Source organism: Pinus tabuliformis, chromosome 3_2 (assembly GCF_031772625.1).
Source record: "Pinus tabuliformis cultivar Carrire ecotype Pingquan chromosome 3_2, CPIR1, whole genome shotgun sequence".
Lineage (NCBI taxonomy): Eukaryota > Viridiplantae > Streptophyta > Pinopsida > Pinales > Pinaceae > Pinus > Pinus tabuliformis.
In genome coordinates this window covers 289,309,113-289,323,995 of record NC_142302.1, presented here as the reverse complement: position 1 = coordinate 289,323,995, position 14,883 = coordinate 289,309,113, and the positions used below count along the sequence as shown (strand labels likewise).

Genomic DNA, 14,883 nt, shown 5'->3' with positions numbered 1-14,883 from the left:
ACGTTTTTTCTCAGACACTAATCTGGCTCTGCAGCATCACTACAGTATCACACAGCACCTCAAAATAGCTAAAGGACCACTGACTCCATTGCCCAATGACATATGACATTCTAGTGATAGCATACACACCTTGACTGAAACATTTTCCAACCAAATACAAAAACAACTCTTGAACATCATAGCTAGCCTAACATACTATCAGAACAGAGACAAATCATAAAGAGAGAGCCCTCTCTGATTACAGCCTGGCTAGAAGCTGTAATCCAAAGATTGGTTAGTGGTTACCCCGGCCGTATTCCCTTAGAGTCAAAGGGAACAACCTGGGTGTTAACATAAATGGCGACTCCGCTGGGGACTTCCTCAAGATTTTCTAATTTCTGTTTATCTCTTGAAAGCTGCTCATTCCCTTTACTGCTAGCTTTGGAAAATACACAGTAAGTTCAAAATCTTGTCTAGCCTCCGTAGACACAGAAATACCCTGCAAAATAGCAAAAATAAGTTTAGAAACTGGCTCCTAAAAGGGAAACCAGACACACTAGGTCAAACCCTGACCCAAATCCACCAACAGTTTTTGAAAATCCAAATACAATTCCCAAAATAATCAGGAAACAGCAAAGGCAGGAAAATCCTAGTGATTTGAGTCCTGACACAGTTCACCCTGAACCAGTCCCAACTCCTATCAAGGTTTTATTTCGGTCTACTCCTGTTTCCCCAAGTTCACCATCTACATCTCAAATCCCTCCTGGCACATCTTCACCCACTGCACATATCTCTTTGACCAACACTCTAGGTGCTGCCACACCTGTTACCCCTGTGGTACACACCGTTCCTTTTATCCCAGCAGCCCCTGTAAATCCCCCAAACCTTGTGAATATGGCTAACAGATATGCACCCTTGCAAATACCAGCTAATGCTGCAGCTCTACCCCAGGACTACCAAACCAAAATCTCATATTTTGACTCCAATGGCCCTTTGACAGCTGTTCAGCATGCCAAAAGGATGCAAGACCATTTTGAAACCTATGAAATAGATGATGACAGTGTGAGAATGAGGATGTTTGTTCAAAGCCTAACTGGGGATGTAAGGACTTGGTTTAGATCCCTGAATGCAAATTCCATCACAACTCCTGATGAGCTGTATCAAGCCTTTACTAACAGATGGGAGAAAAAGAAAGATCCTCTGCACATACTTGGGGAATATGACACTATCAAAAGAGGTCCCCAAGAGACTGCTTTGGAGTATTGTGCAAGATTCAACAACGTATATAACGCAATCCCACAAAATTTAAGACCCCCTCCTGATTTAGCTTTGTACAAATTCCCTGATGGTTTTGACCCTGACATGGCCTATCAGTTAAAGGAAAGAGACCCTCAAACCCTTGCAGAGGCCCAAAGGGTTGCTGTCACAGTGGAAGCTAACCTGATTGCCAAAAGAAACAGAGCAAGGTTGGAAAAGAGGATTGTTTTCAAAGAGGAACCCTCTGCTTTTGATCAAAAGCTGGATGCAATACTCAATGGAATGAAAAGATTGGGTGATAGAGTGGAATCGATTGAGAGAAAATCATCATGGGAAGCTCCACAAAACAACCCTCCTAGGAATCCAAATTTTAGGAGAACTCAAAACCCAAATGTTGGCAAGGCCAGTGCTGACCAAGACATAAGACCCCCTTTTCAAGAAAACTATGCTGAAACTTCCACATCAAGTGAACCCAATGAGGATTCTCAGATTAATTTAATGGGTTTGGATGGTGAAAGTCAAGTTTTATTAACACAAGAAGATCATGAGGATGATGAAATCAAACTGTTCCAAACTAAATCAGGTGAATCCTTTGACTTTAAACAAGGCTATGATACTGCTGTTTATGAAGTCCATAAACAGTACAAGCTAAGAAGCAGAACCGTGAATGTTAATCAGCCTGAAAACATAAAGGACAACCAGCAGCCCAAAAGAGCCATAGTTACAGAGCCAAATGACCCAATAGATTCACTTGCAAAAGAAGCAACCATTGAAGAAATTACCGAACCAGCTTCTTCAAAACAGCAGCCCGTGGCTACATCATCCTTGCAGCACAATCCTAGTATTATTCCCCAACAGATAAGTAACAAGGACAGGTCTCAAGCTCAAAATCAAGAGACCAATCAAGAACAAGACCTAGTGAACAAGGAAAAGACTGTCATCCACAACACAAAGACTCAATCCGAAAAAACCTTTGACCTAGAAACTGAAATAGGCAAACTAAAGATAGCAATTCCTCTCTCAGAACTAGCCAAGCATGACATCTACAAACAACAGATCAAGAAGTCCCTTCAACTCACTAGCAACAAAGATGATGTTAATGTGTTGGATGATACCCCAGAATTATTGTTTGGCCCAGAAGTGGATGGAAAAATAGTAGTCACAGGGATATTACCTTTTTATGTCAGCTTACATATTCATGACAAAATATTACATAATGCAATGTTTGACTCAGGCGCCTCTCACAACCTGATGCCCAAATCAGTCATGGAAAGACTAAACCTGGATATTACGAGACCATATAAGGACCTGTTTTCCTTTGACTCCAGCCAAGTCAAGTGTTTAGGTCTCATAAAAGATTTATGTGTGTCTCTGGTTCAATACCCAAACAAAACAATTCTAATGGATGTTGTAGTTGCTGATATCCCACCTAAGTATGGGATGCTGTTATCAAGATCATGGGGAGCTAAACTCCAAGGTTCCCTGCAGTTAGACATGTCATATGCCACCATCTCTATTTTTGGGTAACCAAAAAGACTATACAGAGAAACACTCATGAAATACATGGTCAGCAGTGAAGAAAAGCCTCAAAACTTTCCCATATATGCTGTCCATTCAGACATAGACTCATACATTCTCTTCAATGACAGTACAACTCTCTCAAAAAATGATGTTGAAACGAAGACACTCATACAAGAGGAAGATACCAATGAGCAAACTGCTACCCATGAAACAACAGTCAATCAATCACTAGACACTGCTGCTGCTCTAGTAGTCAAGGATATTCAATTAAATGATAAGACTGTCCTAGAACACAAACCAGATGAAAAACCAGAACTACAACTAATAATTCCAGCTCATGAAAAGATCATTAACTCTCCCCTACAACAAAACATTCTATGGTTCCTTGAATTTGATGGCTCAGTCAACAAATTAGGGGCAGGAGCTGGAGTTTGGGTACACAATAAAGAAAACAGTCAAGCAGAAGGCAGAGCCTATAGATTAAACTTCAAATGTACAAATAATATGGCAGAATATGAAGCTCTTTTACTAGGCCTCAAGTTAGTAAAGTTCTTGCAAGCTGCCAGGGTTTCAATCATGGGTGATTCAGATTTAGTTATCCAACAAGTGAAGGGAAATTTTGTCACAAATGACAAAAGACTAAGGTCTTATAGGTCTGCTGTTGCTGAAGTACTAAACTTTTTCTCTGAATTCCAAATCACTAAAATTCCTAGAACCCACAATCTGCATGCTCATAGTTTGGCCACATTTGCTAGTACTTGCAAATTACCATTGGAACCTAACAATTGTTTCACAGCTGAGATAAAACACAGACCCTCCATTCCAAACAATGTTAAAGATTGGCAAGTATTTGAGGATGATATGCAAATAAACAATTTTTTAACGCTGCAACAAGAATTTGCAGGATTAAATATTGACACTGACAGAGCAAGTCAATCACAAATACTTGAAAGAGCAAGTCAATCACAAATACTTGAAAGAGCAAGTCAATCACAAATACCTGAAAAAGCAAGTCAATCACAAATACAGTTTAAACAGGTTATTCACCCAATATCACCTAGAACAGCAAAACAAATGCTGAATCCAACTATCTTCAACAAGGAAAACATTCAGCAAATTCAACCAATCAGTTGTGAAGAAGTGGCCAATGCTGAAACTGAAATCATAGAGCTGAAAGACAATTTTCTGCCAACGGGCCTAACTCCACTAGAGGACATCTTTGATTCAAATGATATTCCCAGAAAACCAAAAATGCAGCCCTTAAATGCAGCCATTGAAGAATGCAACATTGGTACCATTGACAAGCCCAAAATAATTAAATTGTCTGCATCTCTACCTCCTGATCAAAAGCCTAAATACATTGACCTCCTTAAAGAGTTCCAGGATGTTTTTGCATGGAGTTATGAGGACCTAAAGTCCCATGACACCTCTGTAATCCAGCATACTATCCCTCTCAAGCCTGATAAAAAACCCTTTAAACAAAAACTGAGGAGAATCAATCCTATGCTTCTCCCAGCAATGGAACAAGAGGTACAGAAAATGTTCAAGGCAGGCATCATAGCACCAATCAGATTCTCTGAGTGGATTTCAAACTTAGTCCCTACAAGAAAGAAAACTGGTGAAATAAGGCTGTGTGTGGATCTAAGAAATCTGAACCAAGTATCCCTCAAAGACAACTATCCCTTACCCAAGATGGATCACATTCTCCAAAGAGTGGTAGGGGCCTCAAGGATCTCATTACTTGATGGATTCTCAGGATTTAATCAAATCTTAGTACACCCTGATGATCAAGACAAAACTGCATTCACAACCCCATGGGGAACTTTCAAATATGTAAAAATGCCTTTTGGATTGAAAAATGCAGGGGCCACTTTTCAAAGAGCAATGGATATTGCTTTTGCCAAAGAGATTCATGACTTCCTTGTCATTTACTTAGATGACCTTACACCTTTCTCAAAATCAGATCAAGAACATCTAAAACACTTAAGGCAGATTTTCTTAACATGTAGGAAATATGGAATTTCCTTGAATCCCAAGAAATCCTTATTTGGTTTAGAGGAAGGTAAGCTACTAGGGCATATCATTTCAAAGGATGGCATAAGAATTGATCCCGATAGGATACAAGCTATCTTGCAAATGCCCCACCCAAGAAATATCAAAGAATTGCAAGGATTCTTGGGAAAAATCAATTTCTTGAGAAGGTTTATCCCCAACTTAGCAGAATTGATCAGATTGCTAAATAACATGCTAAAGAAGGATTCAAAAGTAAAATGGACTGTTGAAACCAATCAAGCCTTTGAAGGTATAAAGCTGGCCCTTACCCAAACCCCAGTCTTGACCAATCCTCAATTTGACAGAGAATTTATCATTTTCTCTTTTGCCTCCCAGCATACTATTGCTGCTGTTTTGTTACAGAAACATGACCAAGGAAATGAGAAGCCAATTGCTTTCTTTAGCAGAGCTCTTAGAGATGCACCTTTAAAATATCAAATCATGGAAAAGCAAGCTTATGCTTTGGTCAAAGCCATTAAAGACTTTAGGATTTACATCCTCTATTCACATGTTATAGCTTACGTACCAAGTCCTATTGTCAAAGACATTCTCACCCAAGAAAATTTAGAGGGCAGAAGAGGAAAGTGGATTGCCAACATTTTGGAATTTGATATTGAGATAAAACCTACAAAACTAATAAAAGGGCAAGGTTTGGCCAAACTAATGACAGAAGCAAATTTCCAAGCCTTAGACATAAATCAGCTGGACAGTGAACCGGAGCTGGCGACTCCAAAGATCAATGTAGCCTTTGAACAATCCCTTTGGTACTCTGATATATGTTATGTATTGCAAAACCTGTGTGCTCCCCCAGGATTGTCCAAAACTAAATGTAGGTTCTTAAAAATGAAAGCTTTTAAATTCTGTGTTATGGATGGAAATTTATTTTGGAAAAACCATGAAGGGATATTGCTAAACTGCCTAATTGAGAATGAAACTGACAATATCATAAAAGAATTTCATGCAGGTGACTGTGGTGGACACTTGTACTGGAAGTCCACTGTGGATAAAATACTGAGGGCTGGTTACTACTGGCCCACCATGTTCTCTGATGTCAAGAAATTCACCACCTCATGTCATAAACGTCAAGTGTTTGAGGGCAAGAGACAGTTACTGCCACTTCCCTTAAGGCCTATTGCAACAGAGAGACCTTTTCAACAATGGGGCTTGGATTTCATTGGGGAAATTCATCCCTCATCTTCAGGCCAACATAGATGGATCTTAACAGCCACAGATTACTTCACTAAGTGGATTGAAGCTGTTCCATGCAGACAAGCAAATGATTCAACAATCATTCAGTTTTTGGAGAACAACATATTGGCTAGATTTGGCTGCCCTGACAAAATAATAACAGACAATGCTGCTGCTTTCAGATCTAAAAAGATGGTGAATTTCTGCCACAAATTTCATATTACTTTGGGCCATTCCACTGCATACTATCCCCAAGGTAATGGCCTGCCTGAATCATCAAACAAAAGCCTAGTAAACATCATAAAGAAGGTGCTGGAAGAAAACAAGAAGAATTGGCATAAGAAGCTGGTCAATGCCTTATGGGCAGATAGACTAACAACCAAAAGATCAATTGGGACCAGCCCATATGAGTTGGTTTATGGATTGGAAGCCAAATTTCCCTCATCACTAGGAGTGCCTGTTATGAAACTTCTTCAAGAAAGCCAAGCTGAACCAAATAATATGCAAATAAGAATCAATCAAATCATATGTTTACAGCAAACTAGAGACCAAGTTTTCAGCAGAGTTCAAGTTCTACAAGAAAAATTAAAGAAGGCCTTTGACAGAAGAACTAAGGCAGAAGATTTCAACATTGGTGACAAAGTCCTCAAGTGGGATTCAAGAAGAGAGGATAAGGGAAAACATGGAAAATTTGACTCCCTTTGGAGAGGACCATTTGCTGTCCAAGCAGTACAAGGAAACAACACTTATTTCCTTAAAAGTCTTAATGAAACTGATTCGGATGAAGGTCCTGTGAATGGCAGGATGCTGAAGCACTATTTTGACTACCACCCATAGGTGCATCCTGAGTTTTCCCTTGTACATATCCAGATGTATATATTATTTTCTGTCAAGATGTAAAAATGCAATTTCTCAAAGTTTTCTTAACTACCAGCAAAAGGTAAATAGGATCAAGAAGTCTACTAAGAAGGAAAGTACACAATTTTGGCATTTCAAAGCGGCAAACTGCAAAATTTTGATAAAAGCAGGCAAGGGCCAAGGCAATCTGACCTGCTGTTCTTGGTCTTTCAAATGAAAAACCATCCCCATGTGGAGCCACTGTTAGCTACCTATACCAATAGGTTTCATATTTCATGATTGGCAATGAAAAGGTCCAAATATGCTCTGCTTTGATGATGCAAAGATCACATATTTCCAAGAGAATACAATTTGTGCTTATATAGCTTGATGTGGACTCAATTTTGATGGATGGTCCAACAGCCTAATCTGGATCATGCCATGTTTTAAATTTCCAGTTGTAGAATAGAGAAAGAAGTCTATCCAAACTGTTTAATCTTGGCAGACAAGTAGTTTAGGTAGAGAAGAAAGGCTCCCAACAGCTTAATCTGGGACCTTGGAAGAAATAAGGGTAGAAGTAGATAGACAATCAAAAGAAAAAGGCCAAAGAAAAGAAAAGGCAAGTAAGGGTCTGCAAGCCTAAGTGCACCCTCCAAGAAGAAATAAAAAATGCTAGGCAAGAAGATGGGTAGGCAGATGGGGTTGCAGAAGTGTCATTCCTTACAAATTGAAGGTGTGCTAGCCTATTTCACAAAGCAAAGTCAATGGATTGAGAAGTCCTTCTTCTCTATCAGGTGGCAGCAAAGCAAAGAAGCATGTCTAACCCCCCCTTCTTCCCCTCTTCCCATTCATAACTAACATCCCATCATCAGTTGAGATTCATGGAAGAATTCATGGTTTTATGGGGGTTCTTAGTCCCTTAAAAGCCACATTTCTTGTCTAAAAATCTTTTCATTTTGATCTACTCCTACAGCTAAGTGGTTTTCAAATAAACCTGGTCATTTCACTCCTCATTCACCTCTTCTATCCATATTAACCCCTAACTCTATTATCTAAGTCCCCTATGGTCCCCTTTCCCTACTATAATAACACTATGGTGTATAAATCCCAGCATTATATACATATCCTCCCTTTAGCACTATAGCCAAATAAGTTGTCAAGGGAGACATTAGTCCACCATGGACTATGGTCAACCCTGTCATGGGATTGCTCTGACCTCAGGTTGGAGTGACAGCCTCCCCCTAAGCCATTACCTCACCTCTACCCTGTAAATTTCACAAGAACCCTTTTTCTCTGCTCAAAACCACCTTTTAACCACTTTTCCCCTTTCAGATTGACCCTTACCCCGAAAAAACTCGCAAAAACCCTTAACTCTAAAGTTTTCCGCCTAAAAATATTAAAGTGAATATTTTAATAGGCCAGCGGGTCCCCCCAACTTGCACGATCCATCGGAGGGCCCGCCAGCCGTCGATCTTCCGCCACCCATGATCTAACGATGGGCAGGTATTCTTGGGCCCGGATCTGCTGACCTTTAGCGTCCGGGGAAAATGGTTTTCCGCCCCGTACAGGGACGCGTGGCAGGCGGTGGGGTTGTTCGGAGCCCCCTCCCCGATACCGCCTTTGGCCGAAAGGTGGTGCGGGGAACCCGCTTACCACCTCCCCATTACCACCCATCCGGCGCACGTCACCCTCACGTCAGCCTGACGTCATGTCGCTTCCGCCCGCCCCCGCGTCCCGTGGCCCTCCACGTAGCCCTTCCACCGCATCTACCCGCCACCGTGTCCTGCCACCCTGGCCTACACCTCAGCAGCCACGTCACCTCCGTACTCGGGCCCACCATGACGTCATGCTGACGTCATCGGCGGAAAAGCGCCAATAGCATGTTTTTTCCAAATTTGTCGTTATAAACGACCAAATTAGCCGTTTGCGGTCATTTTCACGCACAAACGACGTAGCCGTTGCGAACCAGCTTGCCGCGAAATCTGTTTCCAACCATCAAATCCAAGATTGAGACCGCTTCAAGTCAAGAATTCAGCTGCATTAAGCCTCCACGGCCCGGCCCGCAGGCTTCCAAGCTAGTTTTTCCAGGTATTTCACCAAGATTTCCCCATTTTGCCCATGCATTCCATTTCTCTGTAAATTCACCATTGAAGACTGGTCAAAATCCACAGTCTAGCTCTGTCTGCTAACTAAGAGTCAGCTAAAGTAACTTGCATTGCCCCCAGAACTAAAAATTGACATTAAAACAGTCGTTCCGCGGGCCAGAACCATAAAATTGTCCTCGAGGTGCTCGGCATTGTTCCCTTTTGCCGAGTACAGGCCAGCTGCAATTTCTACCAAAGGAAACCTCATACCCTCTGCAACTTACCCTTAGCAATTCACATCCCTGTGAATTTGCAACAAACTGCAGAAACCAGCTTGCATTTTCCACTGAGAAAAACACTTCAGACTTTGTCTACAGTTGGCCTATTACTTAAGCTCTTAAAGAACTTTGCAAACCATTGCCATCACCTTATTTCAAAATCAAGTTTTACAATGGCTGCTTCTGCATCCTCATCCCTCAGTGTAGCTCCATTAAATCCACCAAATAAAGAGCTGGAGGCCTTGGCATTTGCTGACAAGGACTATCTTATTGAAGACTTTGAGGGTAACAGGGACTTCTTGCAGACCTTCTGTCAATTAAGAGAGGACTATAAGGATGGTCATGGTACACATGGGATATGGGAGTCAAACCTACCATACTATTGTCTCCCAGCTGTAAATGTCTTCCCTGAAATCATTCACATATGTGCTGAAAACTATGATGTGCAGCACAGAGCTATTAGCACTCCATCTTGGAGGATCCTTTTCTACATTAATGCTGAGTCCATCAACAAAACGTTACATTTTGATCAGACAGAGTTGCTAATCCCATTTTCCATGAACTATTTGCTGGACACTGGTGCCAAGATGACCAGTGAGGAGATTCAAAAGGTCACCAGGACATTCATGAGACCTGAGTGCCAGCCTACAGGGCCACCTCCCTACCTGGATGTCCATTTCAATGATGTAGGCAGGCTTTTACTGGACATGATTGCCTATGTGTTGGGATACAAAAACAGTGAGCATGTGGATAAAACAATGCTGGTATTGCTATCTGCTTACAGCCCACGCCAACCCCCTGCCCGCAAATATAACTTTGCTAAGTTCATAGCTAACAAGATTCATGATCAGTTGAGCAGAGTGGACAGACAGGGGGTCTTCAAGTACTCGGCCTATATTTACCACCTGTTCATGTACTATCATTCTGAAGCCTTCCCATGCTACATCAAAAAGCTGGATCACAGAGGGGAAAGAAGATATGTCATCTTCTGGACCTCTGTCTATCACAAAGTCACAAATTCACCCTACACCTACTGTGAATTTGTTGACCAATTTGTATACCCAGTCTCTTGCCTGTTGATGAGGTCCCCTCCTCCCAGAATATCAAATGAGATAAAGAAAGCTCTGCAGCTTTCCAAAAAATATAAAATAGGTGACTGGTACCTATATGAGAACCATACTGTCATTAGAATCTATGGCTGTGAGCTCTGTCCATACAGGCTCCCAAAATATGTACCTATGAGGTTATTTGCCTTGGAGTATTACAGGCAGTTGATTCAGTCCGACCTCACCCATTTCCACAGCGCCAAAAAGAAGGCCCACCTCAAGTTCAAACACCAGTTGGGCCCCTTCATCATGAACAAGAAAGAAGGGTGGGAAGATGCAGACCTAATCCTTAAGGATAAATACAAGCTGTCCTATAGTTTTCGGTGGGTCCATTATGACCCTGAAGGTTTCATCACTGCTAGGAGAAACAAGTATAGGCTTATAGGCATTAAGCATTGCCAGTACCCACACATTGAAAAATATGCCAACCTGCAAGAATGGCAGATGGATACTCTAGTTGAAAATCTAACTGAGGAAGAGACAATGCTAAAGAATGTGAAGGAGCTTGAAAAAACTATTGACCTAGACTATGTGCAGCAGGTACCTTTCAGACCGCCTTATTCAGTGGGAGAAGGGACCTCAGCCTCAAGGACTGCACCAGTAATAAAGGCATCTTCCACAGCAGCACCAGTGTTAGATAAAGGCGAAGGGATAATGGGTGCAGAAGAACAAACAATGAAAGAAAAGTCTGCCCCTTCAGGTGAACAGCAGCAAGAGCAGCAACAAGAACAGCAGCAAGGGCAAACTGCCCTTCCACAAACTGAGCTACCAGCAGCTCCAACACTGCAAATTCCACCCCCACAAACTGAGCCAGTAACTGCCACAATTTTACAGACCCCAGCACATGAGGAAAGGGGGACAAAAAGAGATAGAGAAGAGTCCACTCCTCTCAGTGGATCCTCCCACCAGCCAGAAGCCAAAAGGCAAAGAGCAGACTCCCCAGAGGTAGAAGACATTACTGAAGATGTCTTGGACAGTGGAAGAAAAGACAGGGAGGGCAGTCAGCACACAGGTACAAGCTCCTTTCAGCAGGAGCAAGGTTTACAGCTTGGTTTGGAGGTGTCCTCTTCTTCCCAACAGAGCAAGAAGCCCAAGAGCACTAAGGCTTCTTTCAAACAAATAAAGGCTCAGAATGATCTGCTGAGGGCTGAGGTCTACAAGCAATTTATAGATGCAACACCAGCCCAGCAAGAAAGGCTAATGTCTGTGTATGACATAAAAGAGGAAAAGATAATCTTCAGTCACTTCAAGCCTACAAAACCGCAGCCTACATCAGCTGCAGATTTTGTGAAAACAAGGGTGGAGGTCTTGGCCAAAGACATCCATCCCATGGACCAAATAGAACTCCACAAGCAAGCTGGAGAAATGGTTTATGCAACCTTGGTGGAGAGGGCAACTATGGCCCATGAGCTGAAAGAATCCCTAAAGAATACCAACACACAGTTGGATTTTGAGAGAATGTCCTCCTTGGCCAAAGACAATAGAATAAAATCTCTTGAGGACATCATCATTGATCTTGGACATGATCCTAGTGATCCAAAGGGTGTGAAGGCCCTTATGAAGAAGAAAGATGATGACCTGAATGCATTAAAGAAAAGGTTGAAGCTGCAGCCCACAGAGCACCCTCAAACCGCAGAGCTTCAAAAGCAAAAACAGGTCGATGACCAATTAGACCTCCTAATGCAGCAAGACCAGAGGATCAGGGATTTGGAGAGAGAGCTGGAAGGAGCATTACAAGATAAACAGGCAGAATCCACCTCCCTAGCTCCTCCAACTACTTCAACAACAGCAGCAGCTCCAGGTGCCAGCCCAAGTGTAGAGGAATTGACCAAGGCCGTCAAAGCAATGGAGCTCCAGGCAGATGAAATAAAGAAGGCCAAGGAGAAGTTGGCAGAACTGGATGCCAAGTATGACAAGTCCAAAGTGACTGTAGCAGAACAGGGCAGAGAAATAAAGGCCCAAAAAGAAAAGATAAAGGCCTTAGAGAAAGAGCTGAATCTGGAGGTCAATAAAAATAATGCATGAGCAGATGGATTTAATGGGTCAAGCTCAAGCAGAAATTCAGAAGGCCAAGACAGTGCTAGGGAACAGAGCAGAGCAGGCAAACAGAATGATAGACTTCCTGAACAGGCAAGAAAGGGAGGAATTGGCAGCTATAGGCATTCCCAACAGAACAGAGGCTGTCCTCTTTGCCAAGAAGGTACTAACTCTCAGGAACTATATACAAACAGTGGAGAGGAAGTACTATGAGATGCAAGCAGATGTGGAGGAATACAAAGTTAAAATGGGAGTGCTGCAAGCAAAAGGCCTGCCCAGCTTACTAAGTGGTGCAGGAAAACTGATCTCTCCAGATCAAATGGCCAACAGAATGGCAACCACTATTGAAAATCAGATTATTGCATCTGGGAGTTCATCTGAACAAGCAGGGCCTCCCACAGGGCAGAGCTTATATGACAAACTTGAAGGCCTGTTCTTCATTGAGAATGAAGTGAATCACCTGTTTGAAACCCCTCCCAATCTTTATAGACATAGAGAGGCCGAGGAAACATTGATAAAGATGCGCAGACATCAAATGCTTGAGGATTGGTGGTAATTTATGCTTCAGATTTTGCCACGGTAGCTTCAGTCATTCGGCCACTGCCAGCTCCAGGTCACTACAAGACAAATAACATGACAAATGTCAGCAGTTAAAGCAGCTAAAAAAGTGACTCATCACATAGACAATGACAGCTATCCAAGTTTCAGACAGCACATCTCCAGCCGACTCTAACAGCCATAAAGTCCAAATATCTTCTGACTATTTTGACAGCTGAGGCATTAAGGAATTACTGCAGCATTCACTCCTTCAGCTACTGCATTCCAGATATTAGCATATCATAAATGAAATATTAACTCATTCGCTGATATTTTTGATGTAAATTTTTTATATATACTCCCCTGAGTAACTCATAAAGGGTTGGAAACTTTCTCTATGAGACAAATGTATTGTACACTTTCAGAATTATCTAATACAAAGGGCTGGATGAGCTCAGTGATTTCCTGAAATATTTGATGTCTGGATGATGCTACATGTGCTGATGCAGAATTCCTGTGCTGTCTGATGAAATAACAAGTTTTCCTCAAATCTCTGTTTATTGTGTTTATTGTTTCCTTATGTTTATCAAACCACACTCATATTGTATTAAGCTAGCAGTGAAGAAAAAGACTAGTACATGATTTGTTTTATTACACCTTGTGCTCAATTTTTACTGCTGTAAATGTTTGTCTTCAAGATTAACGATGTACATGAATTGTTAACTGGTCATGTGTCTGTTAATGCTATATGTGGATGTTAACTAGAAATTCTTCAGTGCTTCTAGATTAATATTCTCGCTGTCTTTCTTTAGCAGTTTACTGTAAGATTCTTAATTGCCTTGCCTAAACTGGATACACCCCACCCAATCACTATTATAAACGTTTTTTCTCAGACACTAATCTGGCTCTGCAGCATCACTACAGTATCACACAGCACCTCAAAATAGCTAAAGGACCCCTGACTCCATTGCCCAATGACATAAGACATTCTAGTGATAGCATACACACCTTGACTGAAACATTTTCCAACCAAATACAAAAACAACTCTTGAACATCATAGCTAGCCTAACATACTATCAGAACAGAGACAAATCATAAAGAGAGAGCCCTCTCTCATTACAGCCTGGCTAGAAGCTTTAGTCCAAAAATTGGTTAGTGGTTACCCGGCCGTATTCCCTTAGAGTCAAAGGGAACAACCTGGGTGTTAACAATATCTATGGGATTCCTAATCAAACTAAACTGCCTATATATTTAAGGGGATTCCAAATCTCTCATTGATGGAATCCAAATCTCTCATTGATGGAATTCACGAGACAATCGGAGTTTGATCCACCCTTATTATGTGGTTAACTAAAAAGAATAAAACACATCTTGAGATCGCTCATTGCATACACTATCACTAATATATACAAAGAAGCTAACAGAGAGGCGGGAAAATTGTCAATAGATGGCATTCGAAAGTCCTATGGATACATGAACTTCAGACCCATGGTGAACAAGACTACACGGGATGAGGGTCTTCTCAGCCTACCGTGAAACTTTTTGCACACAACAACTTTCCTTTCTGCTTTATTGTGGTATTTCCGGTTTTATTCCAGTCAGCATATATTTTTGTCTTATGAAAGTTTAGTGATAGACATTTTCAGAAACTTTATAGTAGAAGATGGAGATATGAATGTCTGCTTCTTTAAGCAAATAGCTGGTTATTAGGCTTGGCATAAATGGCTATCCTTATATACTCGACCAATTTCTGCATATATATGAAGATCCTTCACATATACTGGTTTTATTTTGTTAATAGAAGCCTCTGAAATAAAAGTTCGACTCCACTTAAATTTTAAGATAAAAATGAAGGATAAGAATAAATTACGAAAGTTACATTATATAACTAGACATCCATAATGAAATCATACGTACATATATATATATCCACAAGCATGCACGCAGGGGGATTACTCTGGTTTACACAGCAAAAGAAACTAAACTGCCTACATATCTATGGGGAT

General features: G+C 41.4%; 1 protein-coding gene across 1 annotated transcript in view; it reads right to left on the bottom strand.

Moving 5' to 3' along the window:
• Positions 1 to 14,883, bottom strand: part of LOC149180742 (immune-associated nucleotide-binding protein 9-like) — a 309,969-nt gene that overhangs the window by 14,115 nt on the left and 280,971 nt on the right. The gene's annotated exons all lie outside the window — the stretch shown is intronic.